This window comes from Choristoneura fumiferana, unplaced genomic scaffold, assembly GCF_025370935.1.
Source record: "Choristoneura fumiferana unplaced genomic scaffold, NRCan_CFum_1 Sck3bRy_52;HRSCAF=222_pilon, whole genome shotgun sequence".
In the NCBI taxonomy this organism is placed as follows: Eukaryota; Metazoa; Arthropoda; class Insecta; order Lepidoptera; family Tortricidae; genus Choristoneura; species Choristoneura fumiferana.
This window is the reverse complement of record NW_027413038.1, coordinates 57,719-65,748: the sequence shown is the minus strand read 5'-3', so window position 1 is coordinate 65,748 and position 8,030 is coordinate 57,719. Positions and strand designations below refer to the sequence as shown.

The following is an 8,030-nucleotide window of genomic DNA, read 5'->3' as shown; positions in this document are numbered from 1 at the left end:
CTTAATAATGCAAGTATTTAAAACACTTTCAAAGAGTTTGCCAAAAACTGATAGAATTGCTATTGGTCTGTGGGTAAGTACGTCATTTGATTTTGTATCTTTGGGAATTGGTGTTACTCTTGAAACTTTCCATTTGGCAGGATATATCTCCAGCTTTAGTGAAAGATTAAAAATATAGAGTAATGGCTCTTCGAGTACCGCCATGCAATCCTTAGCCAAGAAAGGGGGAATATTGTCTGGACCACTAGCGGACGAAGCTTTAAGGTTCTTTACAGCTGTACGCAGCTCTGAGAGAGTAATGTGTGGAATTTCGACTCTCAGCGATTCATTCCGCATATTCTGATTAGTTGCTGTCTGAGTAGCAGCTTCTGGGTCAAGTTCAGGTATCTCATTATGGAAAACGGACGCAAAATATTCGGCAAACGCATCAACGGCTTCCTGTCCCGCAATTACCTTGCCTTTGTACTGAAACTGCATCTGCTGACCAAGACGATTCTTTTTTGATCTTACGAAACCCCAGAACTTAGCGGGGCTCAGACTGATGTCACGCTCGATGTCTAACAGGTATTGATTGTAATCACGCTCAATAAGGTTTTTAACGAGAGTCCTATAGTGTTTGAACGAATCTTGATCCAATTTTGAACCCGAATATTTAAACTTTTTCAGATTGAAATATTTTAGTTTAATATAATATATTAACTCTTTTGAATACCATGTAGGATATTTATAACGACTATTAGAATTAGGTCGCTTTTTTTGCGGAACGAAGAGACTGATAGCCGTATTCAATTTCTCATAAAACTTCTCTACCGCCTGGTCAACATCCGTCAGTTCAAATATACCAGTCCAGTCGATAGAAGCTATCGATGCGTACAATGAAGGAAAGTCAGCCCTACGAAAATTCCACGCAGGTTCACCATCATTAATACAAGGCAATTTAGATTCACCGTACGACGGAAAACTATCACGGGTATGAATTAATAACTTCACCTCAAGCGGTGGATGGTACAGGTCTATAGGGACCAATGGTTCGACATCGCCTGTAACTTCTATCTCATCCCGACTGAGTCCTGAAAGCACAAGATCCAGGATGCCCCCGTATGCATTTTTGATTGAATTATATTGATTAATTTCGCAGAAGTCTAAAAAACCTTCAAATTGACTTTTAACATAACTGCTAAATGAGTTTAAATTGAAATCACCGAAAATAATTACATCATAATCGGGAAATTTACAAACAGCGTTCTCTATGCAAGCTAACACATTTAAATACTGTTCATCGCTATAGCTTGGCGGCAAATACACAACACACATAAGAATCTTAGTTCCTTTTACACTTAAAACAACAAACACAATTTCCATATAGTCTAACATATTATCTATATCTTTTTACAACATAAGCATTATACTTATTTTTTTACGGCTAACAATACTCCTCCCCATCCAGCATCAGCCGCTCGGTCAGTCCGAAACACTTTGTATTCAGGAGGAAATAGTTCAGCGTCCAAGACAGAACTCGTAAGAAAAGTTTCCGTAAGTGCTATCACGTCAGAATTACATTGAAGTATACTTTTATAAAATGTGGGAGCTCTACTTCTTAGTCCTCTAACGTTTTGATATATAATGGATATTTCCCTATGACAATTGCTGTGTTTCTTTTTTTTGCGAAATGACTGACGCCATGGTTTGACACACACATTTGTTGGCCAGCAATCGGAAAGCCATGTATGAAGTTATAGAAGTTTCCCAAGACTCAGAAACAGACACAAAATTTAAATCTATTGTCAAGAAGACATTAATATATAAGGCGTATTATTAAAATTAATGATTATATCCTGATAGGGAAATTTTGAAATAATTCCGATCCGCATTGGCGAGTGCTTACTCCAAATAGCGAATTGAGAACTGTTTTAAATATGTAGTTGTGTTAAATACTTGTGATGTATAGATATCACTAAAATATGATTGTAAATCTGTTTACAAAATATACCTAGGTTTATTGCCAGACTCTTCTCAACAGAGGTTTTTTCGAACCGGTGGTAGATTTTTTTGACATTCATAAGTGCTTGTTACAATCTAAATTGAATAAAGATATTTTGACTTTGACTCAATATTTCATGTCAAAGCTTGGCTTAAGCAAAGTGCTAATCAGACTCGCGCACGAAGGGTTCCATACCATCTATACAACTTCATTAGGATTAGCAAAAAAATGGCAAAAAAAATACATTTGTTGTATGGGGGCCCCTTAAATATTTATTCTGTTCTATTTTTTGTTATATATATATTATATCGACTACAGTTATACATAATCTGTGAAAATTTCAACTGTCTAACTATCATGGTTCATGAGATACAGCCTGGTGACAGACGGACGGACAGCGAAGTAGTATATAGAAGTAGGGTTTCCGTTTATACCCTTTGGGTACGGAACCCTGAAGAGGCACAAAAAGCTAAACCGTTATGTGGATACAAATGGGTGCGATGCGATATATGTATCACATGAGGAACCTTTCACAATAAAATACGAGTACACATTTGAACAGGAATACGAATCCATTGAATGTGCTTCCATTAATTTAAAGCACTTAATACAATTACTTTTCTTAATAAAACCATTTATTTTCAAGTGCGCCATCTTTTTTATAAAGGTATATTTCTGTCGTTTTTGTAAAGTTGTCCATTAAAACATTACTAGCGGTATATTGGTACAAGTGGCATGCTAATGTTCAGCGTATATTGATGCAAGTATTATCTCCCAAACGTTTATAAATCAATATATGAAGGCGAAAAGACATCTGTTTTATTGATATCATTGCAAGCCATATAAGTATTTCATCTAAAAATTCATTATACAATTAATACCTGGGAATATCGTTAGATCAGTAATCTACGCATTACGCCGTATACTGGAGCAAGTGGTAGTTAGCTCAGTATACCGCACAACTACAAGATGTAAAATACGCGTATAGTAGTGTATCTGCAATTTTCTGGCTGCTATAAGAAATTTCTAAATCCATGAATACAGGTAGAACAAATATTTTCACTTTGGAACCAATGCAAAATTTTGAAAAGTTATATCATTCAAATGAGAAAGTTACAGGTTTCGGAACCTTTGAACAGCTCTCCTGTAAATTTATATTATGCACTTGTACCAGTATATGTTGCGAAATGTCGAAATGCTGAGTAAAGTTGGTTTGCAACGAATGGTTTGCCATATATGAAACTTCGGCGAAAGATTGGTTGCTAAGTGAAATTTGACGAAAACATATTTCGCCGAGAAGGCACACCAAACCACAAAACCAAATTGGGCACCTTTGCGCCTGGTGTGACGCAGGGCGGTTTATTGAACTGACTCTATTTTGTCATTTACTAAATAAATTTAATTGACATAATCTAGTTTATCAAGGAGAACTCGATCTAAGTTTAAGTAAACTAAACAAATTTTAACTGCATCGCCAGGTTAAAATACTATAACCTAACCAACAAAAAGTCGGAAAATCCCCGACTTTGTCAATTCAAAGTTCAATATCTCGATAACGGCTGAACCGATTTTGATAAAACATAGACATGTTATAGTTGTCAGACAAGAACCATCACTAGAAAACCTGCTTTAAAATAAATGAAAAAACACATTCAAATCGGTCTGCTCGTTTAAGAGCTACGGTGCCACAGACAGACACAAAGACACACATAGCGGTCAAACTTATAACACCCCTCTTTTTGCGTCTGGGGTTAATAAAATCAGAGAACAGTAGATTATTCTCGCCATCAAAACATTATAAATTATAATTTATAATTAATTTGAAGAACCTGAAAACTTCGTAAGTAAACATCAAATCAACAAACAAACTGATTAAACCCATACCCCTTTAGGCGGTCTTAAACCCCCAAACACCCATGATCCATTAAGTTTAACAACGCAGATAACGTGAAGGATTCCAGAAAATGCCTAAAGAGGTTGTTAACATGAAATAAAGAGCGGGAAAATACCTCGTCATAAAAAATGGCGCGCAGTTGGAGAAGTGAAGTGAACTGTTATAAGATGATTATGTCATCTAGGCTATCTTCAGATTTTGAGTGTCTCGTAAATACGTTGTTATATAGTAAATAACAACATTGGAGAATAAATATCACATTTCATTGTGAAATGGTTTCTCAAACATCACTATTTATGCCCGAGAATTTCCGAATACTAAATACGTCTACACAAGTAAATATCGTAACAGGCTTTGTATTAAATGCCGTGTTATTTTTACATTGTTTGATCCAGCCAGAATATTAAAAAAATACAAAATTGTAGCAACTCTAAAATATTATTTCTACATGTGCGCTTTCTTGCATATAGATCACTTGAAGATCGTTAAGCGTTTTTGAAGTCGTTCCTGGAAGAATATATCACATGTTCTTGACGTGTCTTTGTTTTACCTTCTTAATAAATACCTATACTCGTACTAAACCTCACAAAGCACTTATAGCAGGAGTTGTCTTTTCAATCTATATATGAACCTCCTCATCTTTGAGCTCAGCAGATCCAATGTAGGCTGTTCCATAGACGGAGTCACCGTAAACAACATTAGCTATGCGGATGACATGGTTCTGCTGAGTCCATCGATCGGGGCCCTGCAGGGCTACTACGAAACTCTAAACTCGAAGTTCGTATCGTACCGTCCCTCTGACACTTATACTATTTAATACGAGAGCGAGAGCCCTTCTGCAAAGGCTACTGCGCTCTGCGAGTCATATGCTGACCCAAGGGCTGGGTGAGTTCATGGTGTTTAGGGCGGGCACCAAGTCATATCAATCAGTCCCCCCTGTAACCCTCAACGGAACTCCTCTGACCCGAGTGAAGGAGGTAAAGTATTTGGGCCACTGGGTCACCGAAGACCTGTGCGACAATCGGGACATTGAAAGGGAGCGCAGGGCGCTGGCTGTGCGTTGTAACATGTTGGCCCGTAGGTTCGCAAGATGTAGCGACGGCGTCAAGGTGACGCTGTTCAAAGCCTACTGCCAGTCGTTCTACACGTGCAGCCTGTGGGTCAACTACGCGCAGCGCACACTGAGCCCCCTGCGCGTCCAGTACAACGACGCGTACAGGATGTTGTTATAGGGCTGCCGCGGGACTGTAGCACGTCGGCCATGTTCGCCGCTCGCGGCACGGACGGCTTCCACCACACGGCGGCCACGCCGTACAAAATACGCGTTCTTGAATCTACATAGGCACGACGATGTCTGTACACGCGTCAATGTGTGCGTAAGATCTACCAATGACATTTAAAGGTAGTTTATATGTAGGTAAGTATGGCTTAGATAGCATTATTATTTTACAATTACAAAATTATTCCATTAAATTTAAATCAAATTAGTTCGGTAGCTTTCGCGTACTGCTTTCCTGCGGTTTTCCTGCAATCTGCGCTTAGGGGTGGGGTAACTCGAACCGGTGCGGGGCGGAGCGTGGCCATTCTATACGATAGTACTATTATATTATTCTGTCGCTTCCACGCCAGCATGAGGAGGCGCTGTGCTTCATTGCTGGCGCGCCTGCGCGGCAGCCCCAACACCATCTTGGACGCGTTAGTTGCCAAGTGCGATTCCCCAATGTTGCGGCACTGGATGCGGTGTCACACGCGGCCATTGGTGTGTGTAATTTGATTGTTAGGTATGTTGATGTGTGCCTAAATGTACTACAATATTCCGAAATAAATACTTTGAATTTAAAAAAAAATAGCTAAAATTTTGTCCTTACTTTTTTGTCAGTTTACATGGGAGGCTTACACAAGGATACCACACGTCTACATTAGTGTTAACATATAAGTTCATACAAAATCCTAACAGAACAAAATTGTCACACAAATTAGAAACAGATTAACCTTCCAAACACTTTGCGTAACCAAATGTTGTCATTCTTCATCTTCCTGCCCTTTTCTAACCAAGATTATTCTGGTTTGTCACGCGGTTAACTAGCTGTATATTCATATTTTTTGTTTTATTGACTAAATATAAAATTACGTGTCCAATATTCTCCGATGATGTACCTTACTGGCGGACTAATTATATTTTTGACACTAGCCTTTTGTTTCCAATATCGTTTTCGGCAGAGGACGCCTCACCATCTCCGGTAAAAAATGCTTCATGATCAAGACTAAGCCTGTCAGATATTTATGAGCGCTCTTCGTGCCTCTTATTCGTAATACGATTTAGTCCCGGAAAGACCCCAAGGTAATTGCTTTTCCAATTTTTCCCCCTCATTCGTAATGTAAATTTTTCCACCCTCTTCATTCACAGATGTCCGGTTTCTAAAGTTATACCCATAATTCTGTTTCGGGTAAACTTTTGTTTGGCATTTAAAAAAAAGGTTTTTTTACCAAATCGCGATTTTTGAGTAACGGTCTAAAAACAATATTGAATTCGAAAAAAATATAGATTATAATTTATATTAACACCCACAATTACTGCATTTAACTTGTGAAGTTGTGACTAATAAATCTTTCCTTCAGTCTTTTTATCTATCAGTTTTGCATCGGTTTCGATTTTTCCGTTACGAACCAGAAAAATAATTTTCCATTTGTTCGCTTTGCTCGGGCAAGTAGCGCCATTTCGGTTCTGATCAACACTCTGATACTCTAATTGCTCGTGGCTTATCATCATTATATCATCATCAGCCTACAGCAGTCCACTGCTGGACATAGCCTCTTCCATGGCGCGCCACAACACTCTGTCTTCAGCCCCTCGCATCCATCCGCCGCCAGCGATCCTCTTAAGGTCGTCCGTCCACCGTGGCTTATACTGTGTTAAAATTACTCTTGTGAAAATCGGGAATTTTAGCCCATTTCTTCAAACAAAGTTAAAACTCAGTAATAGCTATGACTGCGTTCTTAGTTACAAGGGCAGCAGCTGTTGCCAGCTTTCGACCCATCAAAAAGGTCTCTCTGAACCTCATCTCTCTAGCAATACCTGGGACGACCAACCAGTATCGTACCGGGGTCGTAGATGTATGCACACACAATGTTTTCCATCCCCAATAAGTTCATGACAAATTTCAAGTGTGATATTGCAAATAAATTTCAAAGAACTCAGAAGTGCAAGCCCAAGAACCCTTCTGCTTGAGTGCATGACCAGGGGTCAAATTACTAGGCCATCAGAGCTTCAGCATAATAATGAACTGATAAAGGGATACTGGATAAGGGTCTCTGTCGGTAGGCCTCCAACAAGATGGAGCGACGACCTGGTTACCACAAGACCGGTCTGAGTGGAGAACTTGGGGAGGCCTATGTCCAGCAGTGAACGTCTTTCGGCTGACAATGATGATGATGATGATGATGAACTGATAAATCAATCAATGTCGCAACATTTGAAAGGCTTAAATTCCCATCAACGCTACCCCGCCTTCAATGACCTGTTTGACTAATGCGAAAATAAGCCTGTTTGTTCCACTTTCACAGCAAGACGCAAAATGATAGATTGTTGGAAGCAACATCCATCTAATTTGGTGTATGACAAGACATCGTATCGGGTTTGTTGAGAATTTAGGGTACAAAGAGTCAACAGTATTAATCAGTACACAGCGTGTATTTTTGGGGTACACATCGAATTACATAAAGTTTAAAAATAATAATGAACTAAATACATCTGATATAATTCAATTTTCTCAGAAATTGCCATCTTCACAGGATTGTAACAGAATAAACTTAACCCAACCTAAACCAATCTGTAGATTACACTGTCATTAAATTTGTATATAGTATAGTATATATGATAATACCTATAAGTATAATAGTTTCACCAAAAACATTGTTAAGTACCTATATATAGGTAATATAGTAATATCATAAATGGTCGAAAATTACACCAACTAATTTTTTTTCATTTATTTACTAAATAGAAAAACAATTTAACATTTTACAATAATGCAACGAGCAAAACCATACTAAGGTTTAACTGCCGTTGAATTCACTCACATAACCATAAGTTGGTAATTAATCATGATTTATCTTTAGGCTAGGTATACAGGTAAGCTTAACCCAAAGTTACTA

At 38.3% G+C, this 8,030-nt stretch overlaps 1 pseudogene; it reads left to right on the top strand.

Moving 5' to 3' along the window:
• Positions 1–4,741: 4,741 nt before the first annotated feature.
• LOC141445200 (uncharacterized) lies at positions 4,742–6,930 on the top strand (annotated as a pseudogene).
• The last annotated feature ends 1,100 nt before the right edge of the window (positions 6,931–8,030 follow it).